General features: G+C 34.6%; 1 long non-coding RNA gene across 1 annotated transcript in view; it reads right to left on the bottom strand.

Moving 5' to 3' along the window:
* LOC308636789 overlaps window positions 1–23,033 on the bottom strand; it is a 192,530-nt gene extending 169,497 nt beyond the window's left edge. Inside the window, exon 1 of the long non-coding RNA XR_014019478.1 lies at window positions 22,978–23,033. This is a non-coding gene — a long non-coding RNA (uncharacterized lncRNA). The remainder of the gene's footprint in view (window positions 1–22,977) is intronic.

Genomic DNA, 23,033 nt, shown 5'->3' on the forward strand with positions numbered 1-23,033 from the left:
AGCAGAATACAACAATGACCAATAGGACATTATGTAAAATTGTGGAAGTGTAACGGATGTGACTCTGCAATCTGCATTTGGGGTAAAATTGGGGGTTCATAACCCACTTCAGTCCAATGTATGAAGTATGTTATGTCAAGAGCTTTGTAATGTTGTGAACAACCAATTTAAAAAAAAAAAAAAAAAGAAACTTTAAAAAAAAAAAAAGAAAGAAGCAAAGAGATGTTAAATAACTTGCTTAAGTTTAGAAAGTTACTTAAAGGGCAAAAGCAGATTACAAATCTAGGCAGTTTAATTTCCAGAGTTCTTAATCAATGATAATAAATATGGATTGGTTGATGAAAATTTAGGAGAGAGTCTCACCAACAACTTTAGGGGAAACATAAAAATACATACTTCAGAGTTTCAAATATTGTTCAACTATTAGCATCTCCCTAATAATTGCTACAAAAAATTATGACAAATGAAAGATCTCTGGAAGTTATCAAACCAAAGATTTATTTTTGCATGATTCTTCAATTGAAGCACTGAGATTCAATTAAACAAATATTTAGAGATTCCTATTTTTTTCTTTTACCTATTACATTATACCTTCAATCTATTAGCAAGTCTTGCTATATCCCCAAGAAGATCCTGAATCCAACTATTTCATATTGCTAAATCTTAGTCGAGACTCATCACTTCTTGCCAAGACTCCTATAGCAGCAGTGTTCTAGTTCCTAATTTATCTCCCTATTTTTCATTTTTAAGTAATAACAATAGTGATTTATTGAAGCATAAATTAGATCATGCTCAAACATCTCCCAGGGCTTCTGAGAGTAATTCATGCAAAATTGAAAAATGGCACCATGATGTACAATTTTCCACACGACTATCTCCTGCCCTCTCAGCCTTCACAACCTTTCAGTACTTGGACACAGTGCTCTTGACACAGTGGTTGTATTTTGTTCTTTGACTGTGCTGAGCTCATCTGTTCTCAAGGCTTTGTGCATGCTGGTACTTCTTATTGGCACGCTTTGTCTTTTGAGTTTTATAGGGCTGTCTGCTTTATACACATAAAGTTTAGCCCAAATTAATTTCTGAGTATCTCACCTTCTCCATGATTTACTTCATTCACAAGGTTTATCACTTTCTAAAATTATCTAACATTTTGACTCTATGAATTATTAGATCCATAAGGAAAATGGCTTTCTCTAATTGCCCACTCTGTTCCCCAGGCCTAGAGAAATGCCTGGTCTTTAGGAGGTTTCAACATATTTTTGTTGAATGAGGCAGTGAGTGATAGAATGAATGCATGCATGCATGAATGAATAATGTAAGCAAGTAACTGTGATGAGGGGCTGAGGATTCAGACATTAACTAAGAAATACACAATGTCTGCACTCCAGGATCAGGATCTACTTTTCCCTTTAATTTGCAAGCAAGTAAAGTGTAAACAGAAATACAAAGAACAGAAGTTAGCCAGGTGGAGAGTGCAGAGATGAGTTTACCAAGAAGAACTAGAAAATCCCAAAGCCAAACCCAGACTTAACAGAGAGTTGGAGCTGATGAAGGCACAGGAAGAGGAGCAGGCTGGTTACTCTGGAGATAGGTACAAGGAGACCAGAGTTGAGGCTAGAGAATATAAGGTACTAGGTACCTGAGGCTGCAGAACTCTCCTTAAGACATTTTCCATGAGGAAATATGGAACTCCACAGGGGTCGAAAATAGGGAAATTACATGATCATATTGACACAAATGGTAGGTTCCTAGGAAGGTTCATGATTGCCTGTTCAAGATTACAACATATCCTAAACAAATGATATGATAGAATGACTCAACACTTGCTAGAGAGGTGAGGGGTGAGTCAAATGTCACTCTTTCTTTATGTTTCTATATTTTTGTCATTTAGTTCACAAAGCTCAAAAGCACATTTATCTCTGCAAGTAAGACTATTTCTCTTGTGTAAATCAACCCCACTTTTTATATGTTGCCTCTACAGAAAGGACTTAATATTATTTTTTCCTTTTATTCAGAAGGGATTATATAATTTATGGCTGTTAAATTATATTTCAAGAAAGTACATTGACATGATTCTAGAAGAGCATTCATTCATTCTTTAGAGCAAAAGTTTCAGGAATCATTTTTTTTTATTCTTGGAGTTATTTTTACTTAGCTTAGATTTTGTATTTTGTCCTTTCTTTGCATAATACACATTATTCTCTTAATAGACATTTTATGATACTGATATCTAATGTTGTCCACTCTTCATTATATTTCCTGATTAATAGAAATCTTACTATCAGGACCTTGTTGCACAATGGTAGTGCTTCTGACTCCAGAAATCTTACTGTATATGAAGTTCTGTACTTATAGGTATGTAAAACAGAGGATCATAATTATTTGAAAACAAAATCAAAACTAAGATTTCAGAATCTGTAAACAATTGATCCACATAATTCAAATACTTTGAAATGTGTGTATAATCCATAAAACAACTCAAAATGAATTAAAGACCTAAATGTAAGACCTAAAATTATGAAACTACCAGAAAAAAAGGAGAAACATTAAAAACATCAGTATTGGCAATGATTTTTTGGATAAGTAAACAAAAGTCTGGGCAACAAAAGAAAAAATAGACTAATGGGATTATATCAAAAGAAGAACTTCTGCATGACAAAGGAAATAATTAGCAGGATAAAAAGACAATCAACAGAATGAGGGAAATATTTGCAAACTATTCCTCCAACCAAGAATCGATATCAAGAATACACAAAGAACTCAAAATATGCAACAGCCTATAAGCAAATAATTCAATTAAAAATGGGCAAATGATCTGAATAGACATTTCTTAAAAGGAGATATGCAAATATCCAATAAGAATATGAAAAAATGCACAACATCGCTAATCTTCAGGGAAATGCAAATCAAAACCACAATAAGATAATCAACTCACTACAGTTATCATGGCTATAATCAAAAAGAGAAAAAATAACAAATGTGGGCAAGGTTGAGAAGAGAAACTCTAATACACTGTTGGAGGGAATGTAAATTAGTACAGCTATTATTAAAAAACAGTATGGAGAGTTCTCCAAGAACTAAAAATAGAGCTACCATATGATCCAGCTATCCCAGTACTGGGTATACATCCACATGAAATGCAATCAGTGTATCAAAAAGGTATTTGTGCCCCATGTTTGATGCAGCGCTGTTCACAAGAGTCAAGAGAGAGGATGAACCCAGGTCCCCATTGATGGATGAATGGAAAAAGAAAATGTGGGTATTTACACAATGGAATATTTTTCAGCAATATGCATGAAACTGGATGTCATTATGTTAAGTGACTTAAACCAAGCATAGAAAAGTAAATACCACATGTTCTTGTTCAGAGGTAGAGGCTAAAAAGTCAGATTTCATCAAAGGGAATGGAGTGGCAGTCAAAAGACGCAGGAAGAATATGGGGGGAAGGGAGATAGAAGGAGATTGGATGACAGGTATCAACTCATTGCTAAACAAAATTACATATAAGAGGTTGTGAGGGGAATGGGAAAATAAACAAAGAGAGAAATGAATTACAGTAGATGGGGTAGAGAGAGAAGATGGGAGGGGAGGGGAGGGGGGATAGTAGGGGATAGGAAAGGTAGCAGAATACAACAGTCACTAATATGGCATTATGTAAAATTGTGGATGTGTAACTGACGTGATTCTGCAATCTGCATTTGGGGTAAAATTGGGAGTTCATAACCCATGTCAATCTAATGTATGAAATATAATATGTCAAGAGCTTTGTAATGTTGTGAACAACCAATAAAAAAAATGTAAAAAAAAAATAAATAAATAAATAAATAAATAAATAAAAAAGGCAGTACCGCATAAACCACATAATTGCAATGTCAAAAATTCTGTATAATCATTTTTGCCCATCTTCACAAGTATATGAATCAAATAATTTAATGATATCCTTCATTTCCAGTTTGATCAACCAGGTTTACTTGATGCAATATGTCAGTATGTTAGGGAGAAGTAACTCATCCATAAGCACATTCACTTGATGCCAGAAGTGTGTCCCCTTTATCAGCATTTTGTGCTGTGCCTCGCACACAGTAGGCTGTTGGTAAATATTTACTGGCTAAAGTAGAATGGGATAAGATTGGCGTTTGTCTGACATATTTTACTATTTGCAACATATTTAAGTGTCTATGAACTTTAATATTGCCAACTGATTCTATATTATGATACCCATATAAGTTAGCAGTATGTGATACTTGAAAAATCAACTTACTGTTCTATTCTTTTCCGTTTGCATTTGTATCCTATTCAGTTTGTTTTTAATCTCCCCGTGATTCCCAATAGCCTGCTTTTGAAAAATAAAAATGTTCTTGTTTTGTATGTGAATAATTTATTCACAGTTTGTTCCACCCACCAATTTTACTGACATTGAAATGTGGCATAATCTTAGGCATATTGTTATTAATATTAAAACCATGTAAATGTAGGGCAGAAGTCTGTTTTGCATAAATAAAAGTCCTTATCAATGCAAAATATTTTCACATTACCAAGATTAGCAATGCAGAAATGCAAATATGGTTCTCTATGGATTCAAGAACTTGAGTTCACTGGAATGTAGGTATTCCTGGGACTCCTGTAAAACTTTGGTAGAATATACTGATATAGCAGATTTGTAAACTTTGAAGTAATCCTTCTATGGGTTTAACAGATGTGAAAATTAATTAACTCACACTTGAATTTTTTTGAAACCATCTATAATTTTTCTTCCTTTACTTCCTTAAAAAATTGATACCAAAAAAACAATTGGAAGCTATATTTTCAAGGACAATATTATGAGGTTATTAAAAAGAGAGTAACCAAATAACTTTTAATATTAGTATCTGCTATTGCATTTCGCAAAGGGCTTTAGATAAATATAAAGAGTGTATTCTGATTAAGTCCATGTGCAGAATCATTTACTTACTACAAGACCCATAAACAGGAACATGGTGATTACATTAAGTAATCTAAGCTCATAATGATTATTCAGTTTGTACAAATGACTACAGCTTAGATCCTCTTTCTAATTTGATTGCAATCTACCACATTCTTACAAGTAACTTTTTTCTCATATAGCTACATTATACAAGGAAAAGTAGACTAAAAAAGACAAGTATTTATAATTAAGAAAACATGAAGCAGGTTGACTACAGTTGGAAATGTTTTTGGTGCTTTATAATCTGTTCTTATCTGATTACTTAATTTTGGACTCTACATGCAATTTATGCCATATAGTTGTTAATTCTCTTTTGTTGTCTACCTTCATTACTGAAGATTGCTATGATAGTCTTCATCACCATCTATATCTAACCATCATTTAGGTGATGCCATTGGTTGAACAACCCACTATTTGGTGTGAGCTTGGACCACCTCTCAATGAACCCCTCTTGACCTCCTACACACCCCCTTTCTACTGAAGCTCGTTGATTATGCCATGAAGAACTTGAGCTCACATCTTTAAGCAAGAGCTTGTACTCTTTGGTATACTCCAATATGTGCCCTTGTTCGTGCATTCCCCACATCACTAAAGTGACTACTTCTAGTCATTCCTAAGATCTAATTTGTAGAAAACACATCATGCAGAAACTCTCTCAATGGACCAGCCTTAACTTGTAATCTCTCCTTTTTCCTTCATTACTGAATGAACAGAAGAAATGTTCTTCTTGTTGAAGCCAAACCCTTTACTTCTGCTTTAAGATCCATTCAGGATCAAGTCAGAAACTTTATCTTAACTCTATTCCTCTCTCTCCTGTTTTATCCCCTGGCTCTCCTATAGTAAGCCTATTCTTGCAGTTTATAATTGTGCTAGAAATTCTTGTCCATCTACCAAAAAGTTCTTAGGTCTGTTTTACTCCAAGATTGTTAACTGATGTTTTGATAATTAACTCTCTACCTCTCATCACCATCCTGTACTCTGTGACTCACTGTAAGGTAACTTTTCTAGGTCCTTCATTTAGATAATGACTGACAGCTGAACATGAACCAGGCAACATTGTGGGGGGGCAGAGGATACAACAGCTGATAAGATAAATGTGTTCCAGTCACCAGGACTCCACCAGAATCCCCTCTGAGATATCATGAAAAGCATTAATATTTTCCTCAAGACTTAACATCATTTTACAGTGGGATATTTTGTACAATTATCACCAGCATAAATAAATCTTAAAAGTAAATCTATAGCTCATGTCTTAAGTTTATCATCTGAAAAAAATATTTAAATGCCTTTAGCAAATAGAATAAGACAAAATAATGTTAAAGAGCTTCAGCCCATATAAATTGTGACTATAATTTCTTATATTAAATAGCACAAGCAATTCTGATCTTCAAGAAGATAAATTAGAAAACACAGAGAAATCGAAATAAAGATAATAAATAGCATAGTGACAGTTTACTCTGCTAATAGTGAGCATGCTATTTATTTCTCTAAGACATCATGACCAAATTACTACTTAGGTGAAATTTAAACACTTAAAATAATCTCTCAATTGAACTTTGTGATATATTGAATTGACATTATTTCTGTCTTGGAATCTCTAAATCACTACCATATATTTCTGGTTATGTTATTCCTTTGATATTAGAGACTCAACAGCTCACATGAAATCTGCCTATTCACAGGAAGGGCAGTATCCTTGCAGAACTGCAAAAGCTCTGGTATCAAATGCTTGCTTATTCTGTGGTTCAGATTTATCCCCTATGTTTACTTATTTCCATGTTTTTCTATGAAAACACATATGCATATTCCATCTCAAATCATATTCATCTGCACAGATATAAGCTAATATAGTTTCAACCATCTGACTCTGACTACTATTCTGTTCCCACAAACTTTCTAAGTTATGCATTTCTCAGATATATGATTGTTTTAGTCAGCTTTTCTATCACTATGATGAAAAGACCTGGCAAGAACAGTTAGAGAAGAAAAAGTTTATTTGGGGCTTATAGTTTCATAAGTCTCAGTCCATAGATGGCCAACTCCATTGCTCTGAGCCATAAATGAGGCAAGAACAAAATGGTGGAAAGGTGTCGAGCAGGAAAGTAGCTCAGGATATGGCATCAGGAAGCAGAGAGAGATTCCACTCATCAAGTACAAAATGTATACCCCAAAGGAACTCCCCCTCCTCCATGACCCACCTCCTCCAGCCACATCCTACCTGCCTACAAGTTACTACCCAGTTAATTAATCCCTATCAGTGGAATAATACACTATTTAGGTCAAGGCTCTCATAATCCAATTGTATCTCCTCTAAACTCTCTTGCATTGTCTCACACAGGAGATTTTGGGAGACACCTGACATCTAAACCATAACAAAATTCCTTTTGCTTCTATATATGTTTTCCTGTTTGCCTCTCCTCCTGCTTTTGCCTTACTGCAGCAGGAAGAAAGAAACAAGGAGATTGCAGACACCCACAGCCCACTGGAGAGCAACGGATCTGAATGTAAACTAGTGTCTGTAGATGCACATTATAAACTTTAGTTAATTGAGAGTTAGCCTTATGTAAAATTTATCATCTACTTTCCAAGGACTGAGGAACAGAGAGTGTGATCTAGTGGACAGGGAACTAATTGGGAGTCAGGAGACCCAGATTCCATTCTGAGTTCCATCACAGCTCTGCTCTGTGACTCCCAGAAATTCAAGACATCTCTCTATTTCAATTGTCCTCCCTGTAAATTGGATATACTACTTATAGCCTCCAACTCTCAGCAGAATTTGAAAGGTTTAAATGAGTTATTACCTGTAGAGTGGCTTGTGCTCCTGAGGAAAAAGAAGCACATAACTTTGTGATAGAAATGCTTCAATTTAAACAAAATAAATAACGAATACTGTCACAACTTTGCAAAGCAACACTGGAATTTTAGAATTTAGGGGTTTACTTTCTCTTTTCATTTTTTAAAATGGATATAAGGCAATAGAAACCACAAATGGGATAATAAAGCATTCATTTTTTACTGTTATTAAATACCAAAATGGTGGCAAAGATCAATGTGTTTATAGCAATGGGACTAATGGCATTCCCACTAAACTCTAAAATCTTAAAGTGAGTGAAAGGAGTCCACTGCTAACAAACATGCCTGTTTTAATATGATTCCTCTAGAATACCCCAAAGAATACTCCAAATCCCAAAACCCTCAATAATATGTAATTGATATCTGTTGTGCACACCATTAAACTGCTAACAACTGTATACATCTCACTGCCCATTTGAGGTCTTTGTTTATTTCTGAAGTGAAGACAATTTAAGCTTCACAATCATTTGGTATAGCAAATGCCAAAGTAAATTAATATAATAGGGTGCCCAGGAGATAAAGAAGTTTCTCTTGAGAAGAAGTTGGAAGACATTTTCCTAATGTGATCAACCCAAATCACAGGGCAAAATAAATGGACTTATTTTGGATGAAAATATGAATGAATTTGCTTCAGTTTCCTGTGTAATAGGGCATATAGAGCTGAAATGGTCAGATGATTATACAGTAGAAATTTGACAGATTTCAAACTTATTCTGCCACAAATTAAGGGTCATTGTGGGTTAAGTAAATAAGGGGAATGAAAATACTGCAATAAATATGTTAATATCTTAAACTAGGGTGTATTTAATAATCATCCTTTGGATTATTAAGGTTTAATTTCTTCAAATTCATTTATATTCCAGTGTAAATTGCTTTGTAAGGAAAACCTAATATTTTCACTGAATGACCATCTTAAGAAATCAAATAAACAGGAGAGAATGGACATAAGCACCATACCCTGGTTAAGCTATGTAAGAAATGGGATTTCAAAGGTGCTTCTTATTTAAATTCAGTTTCTTTAGCTTATAGAAAGGAAACAATCACCCTTGTGCATTAGAGTGTTGGAAAGATGAAAATAAAACAGCTCTAAGAGAGTGTGATTTTCTCTTTATTATTAACATTAGCCCTTACTCTAAAAGGTTTAGGGTTTCTAAGAACTAATTCCTGCATAATATGCTATTAAAATGACATGATTCTACATTTTTTAAAATTCTGCTTTTTTTCTAAATAAATTGTCACTTTTCTACAATTATAGTACTTCACAAATAATACATCTAGATATTTCAGATTCACCATATGAGTTATTTTAATATACATTTAAACATCTTCTATGTGAAAATTCATTAGCGTCTTTGAGAGAATAACTGTCATTCAAAAATATAACTACTTTTTTATTTTGATAGGATCTCTACTGATAAATTGCTCAACTCTTTCTCTCTTATAAGATAGCTGGCCTAAGATATATCGTATATTCTCTCTCTCTCTCTCTCTCTCTCTCTCTCTCTATATATATATATATATATATATATATATATATATATATATATATAAATGTTTGTATGGGGTCTGTGTGCGAGTATGTTTGTAGAACTTCGGAAGATGTCATTACAATTGATAATCATATCCCAGAATTTATATAAACATCTAGAAAATAGGAATCCTTTGAATTGAAACTTAAAAAGTTGAATCCCTTGCTTAAAATTATTTTAAATCTTTACCAAAAAACGTCTCAAATTTTGGGTTTGTGGATATATTTAAAACAGACCTTAAAACATCAGCAAATCTACCTAGAAATTTACATATAAATAATATTATATATGTGTGTGTATAAAAAAACTCACCAAGAACAACTGTAATTTTTCCATGAACTCAAAGATAGTTTGGCCTCTACAGATTAATAAACAATAATATATTATTTAAGAACAATAAAGGGGAAAACTGTCTGATAACCTTAATAAAAGAAGAAAAAGCATTTTACAAGACTCAACACCATGGTGTTGAATTATTAGCAAACTTGGAATAGAAGGAAAATTCTTCAACCTAATAAAGGGTATCTGTAAAAAGCATGATCAATATGCAAACATCAATTCTATTTTTATATTCACATTGAACATCTTGAAAATGAGTTAAAAATTTGTTTCATAATACCAAAGATCATTAAAAATACATTTAGGAATTAATTTAACAGAAGGTATTATATGAAAGCAATTCATTTTATGTATTGTTAATATTTTTTAAAAGGTCTATCTAAATGGTAATATATATTATTTTTATGGATTTGAAATTGTTCATTCCCTTCCAAAATTTACTATAAATTCAGTGCAGTCAGAATCAAAATCCTAGCAATCTTTAAAGAAAAATTTGATAAGCTCATAAAAATATTTTTACCAAAAAAGAAAGGGCTTGGAATAATTTGTAAAATAAAGATTGAAATTAGAGTAATCAAAGTAGCTGATATGTAAGACTTATAGTAAAAATACTAATTAAGACAAATAGGTGTGGCAAGGATAGACATAGGGATCATTAGAAAACGATGTAAATCTGAAAATATATCCACAATTATTATATTATAAATGAATTTTCAGCAAAGGTACTGAGAAAAGGCAATTAGGTTAAGATCTTTTTTTTTTTAATAAACAGAATACTGTAATTGGATATGTGTGTGGGAATACAAAAAGAACTTTGACCCTTTCTTCACATCATAAATGAACAGTAAAGCAAAATTGGTCATGAACCTATATACATGAGCTAAAACTGAAACATTTAGAACAAAACCTAGAAAATCTTTGTGAACTTCTTCAGAAGCAACCACAGAATATTGAATCATATTACACATGAAAATGTGTTGGTCCTTCAAGAAAATAGTGAGTGCATACCACCTGAGTATCTCGTCCTAGTAATAATGCTTAATTTATCTTTTTCATGAGCTAAGAGTGCTGATTCTACTGATACATACTGCAGAGTCCTGCACTGTGATGATCTTCCTCAACCTTTCAGTTGTCTTTCAACCAAGGAGCCAATACCTCTGCACGTTGTCAACATGAAGATTTGTGCTGCTGCGATCATTTGGGAGACAGAATGATGAATATAAAATCAAGTTTTATTCTGTTCCTGTAATATATGGAATGTCTAGTGTTTCTGAGGAGTATGGCTAGGGCATTTTTATTCAAATCTAATCTGCTCCTTTTTAAGATGACAACACATGAATTACGATGATGAAAATGAAAGATAATCATCCAAAAAAATAGTTGCTTCTCTGTTCATCTTGACAAGCAGATGCAACAGTTTGACAGCTAATCAAGTAGGTTTTATATTTTCTTGCTCTATCTAGCCTATCCCTGGATGACCTATTAATTTTAATGGCTCACTGGACTCCCATTTAATGGTTCAATGAATATAATACATTTGTGCTTTTCTTTGAGTAACAAAATGGTCAAGTAAGCAAGATAACTTTTTGAAGTTAAAATAAGCAGAGGTTCCTAATTACAAACTTCCATTCTTACTAGTTAGAAAATTTGCCTAAATTCTGTCTTCAAATTTGCAAACAAGCTCTGAAAGCTTCAAATAACACTTTAACACACTAGTAATGCACACTTTTAAAGGTTAATAGTTAACAAAATCATGTTTACAGTGATGTAGTAAACTTATTTCCCTGTTACATGCTTAACTTTGAATTATTGGTGATTCAGGTAATTGCCAATAAATTTCACTGTTCAGAATATGAAGTAATCAGTAATGACATTTTTCAAAACTATACACTTTATTTACAAATTTTCTTAATCTTATTTTATTACACATTAAACTATTCCGCACTTACTTTTACACACACATACATACACACACTCATTTTCATACTTCATCAAACAATGTGAAATCTTAAAAACAAATCTATAATTTCATATTCTGTATCACATCTGCAAATTATCTAAAAAACTAACATTTGCTCTTTTATCATTGCTTTACTTGTATTAAAATCTATTTTTAAATCAGATTTTACATAAATTTCACTTTTTATCCACAAAATTTCATAACTTTTCTAAGACATAACTTACTATGTCTTTCTTATCATCTTTTTTTTTTCCTACTAAATACTTGTTAGGACTTTAACTAGAACTTTCTCAGGTTGCATTGGTGTGGTGCACACCTGTAATCTCAACAACTCAGGAGGCTGAGGCAAGAGGATCACAAGTTCAAAGCCAGCTTAAGAAACTCAGTGAGGCCCTAATCAATTAATTAGTGAGACTCTGTCTCAAAAATAAGAAAAATAAAAGGGCTAGGGATGTGGCTCCGTGGTTCAGCAGCCCTGTGTTCAATCCCCAGTAACAGCTTCCCCACCAAAACATATCAAGTTGTCTTGAATATTTTGTCATTGTTTATTTTCTGAAAGAAGGTCAGAAATAATGTCCCAAGAGAAATTATTTCAGTTAGGACAAAACAAGCCAATTCCATGAAGCATGAGAAAATGTAACATTTGACACTGCTTATTTCCTAAAAAAAATCTCACATTCTGTACACATACACACACACACACACACACACACACACACACACACACTCATTTTCATACTTCATGAAACAATGTGAAATCCTAAAAACAAACCTATAATTTCATATTCTGTATCACATCTGCAAATTATCTAAAAAACTAACATTTGCTCTTTTATCATTGCTTTACTTGTATTAAAATCTATTTTTAAATCATATTTTACATACATTTCACTTTTTATCCACAAAATTTCATAACTTTTCTATTTTATTCCATTTCCATTTAGCTCTTCCCTTCCACCTTCATTATGTCCAAATAACTCTTCCTTGTTTAAATGTTATCTTCTCTTTATTTTTCCTCTTGTCTTTCATCTATCTTCTGTCTTTCATCTGTTTTCTAATTTCTGGTATAATCTAGGATGCCCATCCTTTTGTTTAATGTTGTCTCATGACATTGACCTTATTTCTCTGTCTGAATTAGATCTTTATTTTCATCAACCAAATTAATGCCATTTCATTTAAATGTCCTTTGTAAAGCCCTGTTTTAGATAAAGGCAGCCCTTTGATCGCAGGAGCTATAACAGACTTTTCCTGCACAAAGCAACCAGTCAAGTTCCCAGTATCCAGGGAAAGAGGTGTGTGCACCCACCATTGTGGGTATCTGTCACTCCCAGGATTGTGTGTCCCTGGGAAGCTGGAAGGCAAATGCGGTTGTTCTTAGACTGAACTGAATGTCTTTATTTTCAAATGCTAACAAAAAAGTAAACAACCAAAAGCAATGGCAACAACAAAAACCCTTTGTGCACCCAAAGGTGAGAAGAATTTCCCCAGCTGCCCTGGAATGGTCAGACTTGGACACTTTTGCCCATTCTCAGTTCCTACCTTGACTTGAATATTGAAGTTATTTCAATCAGTACCTCTTTTCCTCATTAAAATGCTAGGAAGGGCACTTCTGCCTTTATTTTTTTCCCCTGTTCCTCTTTTCCGCAGGATAATAAAGCAAGTGTCAGGTTAGAAGCCAGCCTTCTATGGGCCATGCCTCTCCACTGAGTGGAATTAAGGTGTTAAACTGCCTGTTGACCAATGTCTTTCCTTTCCCTGTTCACTGCCGTGTATTTCAAATCCAGGTAAATGCAAGATTTTAGATGCTCTCACAAGAGCGTCAGTAAAAAATAAAAAGAAAAGGATAAGCATTTGAGGTGACAGATATGCTAATTAGCCTCACATGATTATTCCACTATATACACATGTATTGAAGCAATACATTGTGCCCCATAAATGTATACAATTATTACTTGTCAATTAAAAATAAAATAAAGCAATATAATGTGGTTTCCTTGTAGCTCTTTATTTTCTATAGATGAGGTTGTGGTCTGTTTGGGGACCTAGAAATTTTGTTATACACGGAACAACTAAATCCCTGCAGAGGGATGGTGAAACTTATGCCAAACAGTGCTCACCATGTAACGGAAAGGTGAGAGGCCTGAGAGCAATCTAGTTTGGAGACAAAGTAATTAGGAAGGTTTTATAATTTCACTGAGCTCTGGGCTCTTAATTTTAAAATTAGAACAATACAACCTTGATGGCCATTTTATAAATTGATTTAGATCATGGTGATGACGTGCCCCACGTGGCATGTGGTGGGAAATATGACCCAGCAGAAAGTAGTCATTAGGTGTGAACTGCAGATAGCCCACTCCAGTTTAAGGACCTCCCCCGGTGCTTGAGTTTGTTCCTTAACACTCATTACCTTTGTTGGGGCCAACCAGGCAATGACCAAGGCTTGCAACCATATTTATGTTAGATTATTTTAAGATCATGAAGTAAATTCATTACCCAATTTTAATATTTAACTTCACACTGGAGATAGCTAAATTTTCAATGAACAAAAACAAAGGAATCTTTTGTTGAGAGAAAACTTTTTAGTTTGAGTAAGTCGAATTTGGAGGGAAATGGATGGCATTAGAGCAGATTATGCTAAGTGAAGCTAGCCAATCCTTAAAAAACAAATGCCAAATGTCTTCTTTGATATAAGGGGAGTAACCAAGGACAGGGTAGAGAGGAAGAGCTGGAGAAGAAGATTAACATTAAACAGGGATGATAGGCGGGAGGGAAAGGGAGGGTTAAGGGAAATTGCATGGAATTGGAAGGTGAGCCTCAGGGTTATACACAATTACATATATGAGGAAAGGAGGAGTAGGATAAAAATTATATAAGTGGAAGAAAGGATTTATAGTAGAGGGGGTGGAGAGAGAGAAGGGGAGGGGAGGGGAGGGGAGGGGAGGGGAGGGGGGACAGTGGAGAATGGGATAGACAGCAGAATACATCAGTCACTAGAAAGGCAATTTGTAAATCAATGGAAATGTAACTGATGTGACACAGCAATCTGTATACGGGGTAAAAATGGGAGTTCATAACCCACTTGAATCAATCTGTGAAACATGGTATATTAAGAACTATGTAATGTTTTGAACAACCAACAATAAAATAATATAAAAAAACAAAGGAATCTAATAGATTTTATATGCTAGAAATAATCAGATATAAATTATTACTCTGAAAAACAAAATAATTTTTGGGAGGATCCCAAAATACATTTATAAAAATCAAAGCCTTTCCTCCAACACGTATAACTTCTGCAATAACATTTGGGATATAAATACTGATTTATAAGAAGTAGATATTACATTTTTCAGTGCCATTTTAGAAAATGAAATTCCTTTACCATTTAATATCAAGCATTTTGGGAAATTATTTAAGTATGATAAAGAGAAATTATCCTTTGGCAAAAGATAATAATTTACTGATATATTCTATGATACCATAGAAGTAAGGCAAATGACATAGTCATTCTTTTTCATGACTGAATGATACTGCATTGTGTTTATAAAATATGTTTTCTTTATGGGGCTTTATTTAATATAAGACATATTCCATGCTTGTATATGTATATCAAAGTGGATTCTACTGTCATGTATAACTAAAATAAAATCAATAAAATAAAAAAAGTAAGGCATACAAATCATGTTTACCCATGACTTAAATTTACCCAGGTCCTTAGTTATGGGATAATTTTTTGTAAAGTGTTTTTTTTATGTAAAAGGAAAATAATTTTCTTGATAGATATTTACCTAGGCATAAAAGAAACAGTAGAGTTATTTGCTTCTCCTCTTTCAAGGTAAGATAGAAAAGCTCACTGAAGAATGAGTTTAAAATTATAGTTACTATCCATTTCACTATGGACTCGTGTAATATTAAAGGTGGAAATCACTGAAGATTTAATCTAGTCTAATGCCTTCAAATCAAAGATAAGGAAAGTGGCTCATTGACTTTTTGGAAGTACCATAGCATCCCTAGAACAGTGCCAATCTGGGGGAATGCTATCACAGGGGAAAGCTTAGGGCTCTTTCTCCTCCTAATTGGACTAGGATCTTACTTCACGGAACAAAAATGATGAAGAACAGTGATGTATTCCTTCAAAAATGTACTCCATAAAGTTATGGGCCCTCCGTCTTAATGTGAGCGCTAATGCTAAAGGAAAGATGAACTTCTGAACTTGCTTTCTATGGCAAGTTCTGTGTGGAAGTGTGTTTAATAAAATGCAGAAACAAGCCAATGGGGACTTTCTCAATCAGGAACCAAAGAGAAGTCAGCTTGCTGAATCTACCTTGGGAACACATCTATTTGATCAGCTCTATGATTGGGACATAAACCCTACCAAAAAAATCTGATATTCCTGTTTTATTGAAAAATCACAAAAGCCTTTTTATCATCTGGTCCACATAACCATAAAGCAACATTCATCTCATTAAACCAAGTAGTGTTTGATATTTCCTGCTTTTGCTGGGACAAGAATCCCCCGCTTATTACAGAATCCTTCATTTCCTATTTATTGTCTTACACTCAGTTCAATCACGTCACTTGTCTGGCCTGGCCTGGCTGGGTACCTACAACCCTAGGTGAAGATGATCATAGACATTAATAAAACACTTTACTGAGGTCAGTATGAACTTTCATGTATACCCCCATGTTTGTGACAAGTATAATCTGTGATCACGTACAGAGGACCTGTGATTTATTATTTTTTCTCTCCCTTTCTGTCATATATGGACTTGGGAGGTGAGGTGCATGAATTCTATAAGCCACATTTAACATATGAAAAAAACTGAGACTTAGGAAGCTTCAGTAATTGGCTCATGGCCACCCAGAAAATGGTAGAGATAGTGCACAGGTCTGGTTGGTTCTGAAACCAACAGGTTTTCGACTATATCATGCTGCCTTACAATGCAGCTGTTCTAATAATAATGCATAATGCTTTTAACTTTCTCTCCAAAACATATTAGATCAGAAAGTAAGAGCTATTACAAATTCATTTATGAATTTATTATTTTAATATAGATATGAATAATAGTTCATATCTCCAATAGTTTATTTTAAAAATCAGTCATAAATCAGATCATTAAATTCCACTCACTGAAGTGGCTGAAAAAGCAGAAAACAAGATTCTTACTGGAAGAGATCCAAGGTTTTTTTCTTTGTTTGTTTGTTGTAGTTTGTTTTTTGTCTTACAGTGTCCCTTCAGAAAATCCAGGGACAATTCTCATTATCATGGATGAAGTGACTATGCCCTATTTGGAACTTCCCATTTCAAAAGAAAAGTTTTTAATTTTCAAGACAGTCCTATTGGGTAAATATTATTCTTGATATTGAACAGAGGTACAGACTGAGATTTAGAGAGAGTAATAAGGAAGTTACCTGATTTAACACAATTTACAGTGTGACTTTGTCATGTCTTTTAAAAACTGGATACAATAGACACTAATATGGCTGTATGTATAAATGTGGCTGTAAAACCAATGTGATACTGCAATCTGTACACGTGGAAAAATAAGAATTCATACCACACTTGAATCAAATGTATGATATGTCAAGATCATTGTAATGTTTTGAGCAACTAATAAAAAAATTTAAAAAAAATGGAGTCTGTTTTTGTACACCATAATTCTAGGGCTTGGCCAAGTGGCATTCTTTGGTGCACAGAATAGTAGAAAAGGAAATGTAATAGATCCTGGAAAAATCCATGTGCAAGCAAGAGGAAGGCCCTGGAGGACCACTTTTCCAGCCACTATGTTTAGAAAGCTAAAATCCCCATGTGGAGGAAACCAAGCTAACTGCTGAAGAGACCACACAGATGAAAACTGAGTCTCTCTAGCTGACAGTCAGCTTCGTACTCCCTGTAGGAGCAGAACCATCTTAAACCATCAGATGGACAACAAAACTAATGGTCACATACAGATAAATTTCCTCCACACAGCCCACCTATCTAAATCTCTCATCTATTATGCAAAGCAAAAGAAGCCAGCTCAAAAAGTCTGTATTCTGTAGATTCTGTTTATATGTCATTCTGGAAGAGGTAAAACTTCAGGAACAAAGAACACATCAGTAATTTCTAGGGGTTCAAGGAGAGGGGTGGTGACTACAAAGTGATACCATGAGGAAATCTGGGGGAGTAATGGAAGTATTCTTTCACACTGGTTCTAGTTGCCACTCTACCCTGCGCTTTTGCCAAAGTTCATAGAACCATAATCAAAGAAAAGTGAACTTCATGCAAATTATAATAATTTTTTTTAAAAAAATACTTCCTCTTCTCCTAGGTTAACTGTGGAAATGTGTATAGGCAATGGAGTTGAAGTTAGAAGGACCTGAATTGTTTGGATTTTGGATCTGCTATCTATTATTTCAGTGATTTAAGGAAATATCATAATTACTCTGAGTCTCAGTTTATACTGTGAAAAATGGAGATAACAATGTCCACCTCGGATTTTTAGATCTTCTTAAAATCTGCACTATAGGTTTTAAAGAGGTGAAGAATTATGGTTGAGATTAAATAAGAAGTGTCTGGCACAAAGTAACCTGCTGACCAAGGGAAATCATGAAAGTGTAGATGATTATGATGATGACAGTGATAACTGCATTAAATAAACACTGTCTGGATGCCTCTGAGAAACTGACTCTTGAGAGCTCTGATTTTAAAGCTACATTATGTTATGTATTTTCCCCAAAGAGCTTCACGTTCCATGGGTGATGAAACTTTAACAAATGGAGTCTTCTAGTATGAATGAATTCAGCTGTTTATTAAGTCATTTTTATACACAAAACACCCTCAAAGAGGTGTTCTATGTAGTAATTTAAATTATAATTTCTAAAAAGCCTCTTACAATAAGTACATTATCTGGCCAACTTTGATGCATTCTTGATTTAGGAGGTCCCAATGAAATTTTCTTTTTTGCAGAGAGTACCAGGATTTGAACTCATGGTACTCAACTACTGAGCCACGACCCCAGTCCTATTTTTAGTATTTTATTTAAAGACAGTATCCCATTGAGCTGCTTAGTGCCTCGCTATTGCTGAGGCTGGCTTTGAACTTGCAATCCTCTTGCCGCAGCCCCTGAGCCACTGGGATTACAGGCATACACCACCATACCTGGATGCAATACTTGTTCTGAGGACATCCGTCCTTTAAGATCTACATGACATGAGCTCTGAAGCTTTGTGGGATTCCGGAGTCTTTGCATCTATGCTTATGACGTTTTAGTGATTGCAAGTAAATTATTTTGGTTTCCTTAACTACATGAAAATTCTTAGAAGCAAGAAAATTATCTGAAGACATTAAAACATTGGATGTTTAGTGCTCAAAATACTAAAATTAGGTGTGAGTTAACTAAAGATAGAGGGCGCTACTTCACTGATGGGAGCAAGGAGGAGTCTCTAGCCCTCTTGTAATAAAGATTTCTTGGAATTGATGGAGTTTAAACAGAAGTTAGCAGAGGAAATGGGAAATTTGCACATGTAGATTATAAAAATTTTAAGAAAATATTCAAGTCTATAGCAAAACTCATGGACTTGTCATTAATATTATCCAATTGTCATTTGCTGAAAAGAGTTCCAAAGTGTGCGTCAGGAGAACTGGGCTTTGGTCTTGCTGCATATCACAGTCTCTTCACTCCATCTATCAAAGTCTTAGACTGGAATTACTCCATTCAATTCAACTAAATGGATAATTGACGATGTTACCTAATTTAGGGCAGGCATGGAGAACAGATATATCTTTATACTGCTAAACACCACTTCATTTCCTTGTTTTGTTGTATGTTGGCATCTAAAGAAAGTACCATCTAGTCAAACTACTTTGTAAACTTAAAGGACTATTTGTCTTGTGGTGTAGAGAAGGAAATACTAAAAGGCATCCTTATATAAAGTGCTTTCATGCATAGTTAAAGCTGTAGGCTAAGAGTAAAATTTCAGCATGGATTTGATAAGGAAAAAAATGTCATGGTGAGTAGGGAAGAAACTGATCTTCGGTATTCTAAAATGTCCTCATGCAAAGAAAAAAAGAATAGGTAAAAATTTTAATGAGAGGAGAAATTGTCAATGCCAAGGGGAAGAAAAAGCAAACTAATTAAATTTCTACACATTCAGAAATGATAGAGGAAAGTATGGAAATAGTACTTTATTCACCTTTATGATTCTAGGAAGTACAATATGGAACAAAGCATTGCTAATTTATGTTTTTAATTGCAAAAGCAAGTAATTGATATTTTTTAAAACAAGGATATTCACAAGTAGATCACCATGTTCTTTTTTTTTTTTTCAATAGGCCCCATAAGAAGTAAATTAGAAAGTCCCTATTTGTGCCTCACAGGGGAAAAAAATCCATTACATTTGCTCTTTATTGGCATAATAGTTCTTCAGAACGGCCTACAACCGAGCTTACATTTCACACATGAACATTTGATTGAGTTCACCTGTTGTGTTCTGCTTTAAGTGCCCACATTTGCAGTAGCAGCTATAGATTGCCCAAACCAAAGCTTTTATAATGTTTTAAAGTAATGCTGAGAGCTTTCCCTTTGTTTTGTTCCCACTTGAACATTAAATAGAAATTACTCTAGTTTGGAAACTCTGGGCTGGGAACGGAAGCTTTTGTATCTAACAGATTTTACATCGGCTCTCCTGCCACTTCCCTGTGACAAGGCCTTCCAGGATCATCACAGGGTCCATGGACCCCTGTTCACTGCCTCCTTTCTTAAAGCCTTGCCACAGATACCTGCTTGGTGACTGGGCTAGTTAAGGCTTCGGAGCTGAAGAATAGTGCTGGCAGTGACAGCCTGCTCAGTAACAGCCAGAAGATGTCGACATCTCTAGAATATGTTAGCCCTTTTCCCCCACTGGCATCTGATAGGAGAAGTGGGTGGAAAAGCCCATTATGTAGATGCGTACCCAAGAGAGGACCGACTTTTGACAAAGGAGAGTCCAGAGGTCCAAGAGGTTGTCTTGGTTTTCCTAGTGAGGCACAAGGATGAGTTCATTTACCCATTGTAAGTGCAAAATATTTCCGATTTTAAAATCTTCTTCATGTCATCCTAGTTCATATGAAAGCTATATGGCTTTTTTTTTTTCATTCTTGAGGCAAAAGACTACCTAAATCCTTTTGAACAAAAAGATTTTATCCTGTTTTTAAATCACTCTGAAATACTAGTTATAAACACCCTTAACCCATCTAATTTTGCTCTTTAACAAACTTAGATGCAGACAGTTTTCACCAAATATACTAAATTGTCCCTGACAGTGATGAATAATGACAGGAAGGACTCATGCAAATTCAAATCCCATCTCTGTCACCTGGTGATTCCTGGCTAAGCCTTGTTATCCTCATCTGTAAATATGAGAATGTAAACAATGCCTGTCACCTGCAGTCAGTTTGAGAAGATAAGCTATGCAAGAGTCCCTAGTGGAGAATCTGTGTTGAAAGGAATACGGGTTCTTTTCTGCCCACAGGGCTCTCCGTGTCCATCTCATTGTATGTTTTCTTCTCTAAAGGCAACAACAGAGAACAACACAGGGACATCCTTTGTGTTCTTGAAAAAAGGTAGCATTTTCAGCCATTTCTTCCTGGTTCCTCCTCCTGCCTGTGTTATGTACAAAGCCCATGAAAAATTAAATCTATAATGTGCTCAACGATTGAACAAAACTTTTAAAAGAAATAGTTGTTATACTCAACATGATTCTGAGTCAACAAACCATTAAAAGAAAAACAAATCCCTTCTCATCTCTAAAAGCCTGAACAAGGAAATTCAGGCAGTTTATTTTAAAGAAAGGATAAAGGATAGTGAAAACCATTGTTTATATGTATATGAAACTTCACATTTCAGTGTGTGTGCCTGTGAGGATGTCTCGATATGAAAGACAAAGAAGAATTTCTAAAATATGTATATTTTTCAGCCGTCAACATTTCTTATAGCATAAATGAAAATTCTCTTAAGTAAATGCTAATTAGGTAGTAAAACAAGTTTTTATTCTATTGTTAATTTTCCATTACATTAACCTTCTCATCAAACTTGTTTATATACTAAAGTTTTCTAATGATTGAACTTCATGAAAAAAACTTTAGAACGCTTTATCGGCATAAAATGTAGGTCTTTCAACAGGGCTATTATTTCGAGCTTTATAGAGAACAAACACAATGTACATAAAATAAGTATAACAGTGGCTATTGTGACTTAAGTACCTTCCACAGAGGGTTGATTCTATATAAGAGAATAAGATTGTGTGTAAATTTACCAATGTCTACAGAAACAAAGCTTTTCCATTTTCTATTTAAATTATCCTAGAACTCCAATTACAAGTAAAGTCTAAACCTATTAGCACTTTAAAGACCATAACAGGATCCCTTTACTATTCCATATGTCACTTATCACTTGTCTGACATCATAGTCATCTCTGCACTCCCAGCACTGAAGAGGGATGGAGGAGGTGGTGGGATCTTGGTTCAAGGTGTTCTGATGTCAAAGGGCCAGAGATTTACCCACTGTCCTCCAGGACCACATGTACCTCTTCCCCTCAACACTTACACTCCCAAGATTTTGTCCATCAGAAAGGCCTTCTTCCTTTTCCTCTATTTTAACTGAATCTGATTCTAAGATATTTGATCAGCTCAAATATCATCTTCTTTATTTATACCTCACAAATATGAAAAATGAAACAGTCAAAAGATCAACGAATTCACACAAAAAAGGAAGCAAGCATTGTGCAAATGCCTCCACAAAATTGTGCAACATTTTTTAATTCTCATTTAAGTTTTAGTACAACTTTTCCTGCAGTTCAATGTATTATGTTCTAATGATCCGCTTCATTCCAAACAAATGAAATAGGCAGGTAATATGTTACAATTTTACAGACTAACTGTAGGTTACAATAGCTAATTTTAGCATACATTTGCTGAGTCCCCATTAATTGAGCTTTGCCAGATTCAATTCAACCATCTAATTCTTCCCAAGCCTCACCCCCTAGAATTGCTTAATGCTGGCTCAGATTCCCCCTGGCCCCCGGGGCTTGGTGCCAGCCCTGGTTTCTTGTGTGCATGCCAAAGAGGCCAGCTCCCAAGGCCTTGAAAGATTTGTGGTGTCTGTTTTCATATTCAGCCTATAACGGTCATATGGGAACGTTCTGACCTGCTTGGGTCTGATAAGGTTCCTGGTTGAAGGCTTAGTATGAGTCGACAAGACCTACCTGCTCCCCTCTGTCCTTGCTCCCGCCTACTAGTAACCTCCCATTCTATCTGCAAGAAATATATAAGCATGAGCTGAGATAATAAAGTCAGTCTCTCCTGGATGAAGAACCTTGGTGTCCTGTGAACTTTTTTAATCCCGACGTCTCCCGCCGGACTCGGTCCATT

The sequence above is a fragment of the Spermophilus citellus genome (assembly GCF_964194105.1).
Source record: "Spermophilus citellus genome assembly, chromosome: 17".
In the NCBI taxonomy this organism is placed as follows: Eukaryota; Metazoa; Chordata; class Mammalia; order Rodentia; family Sciuridae; genus Spermophilus; species Spermophilus citellus.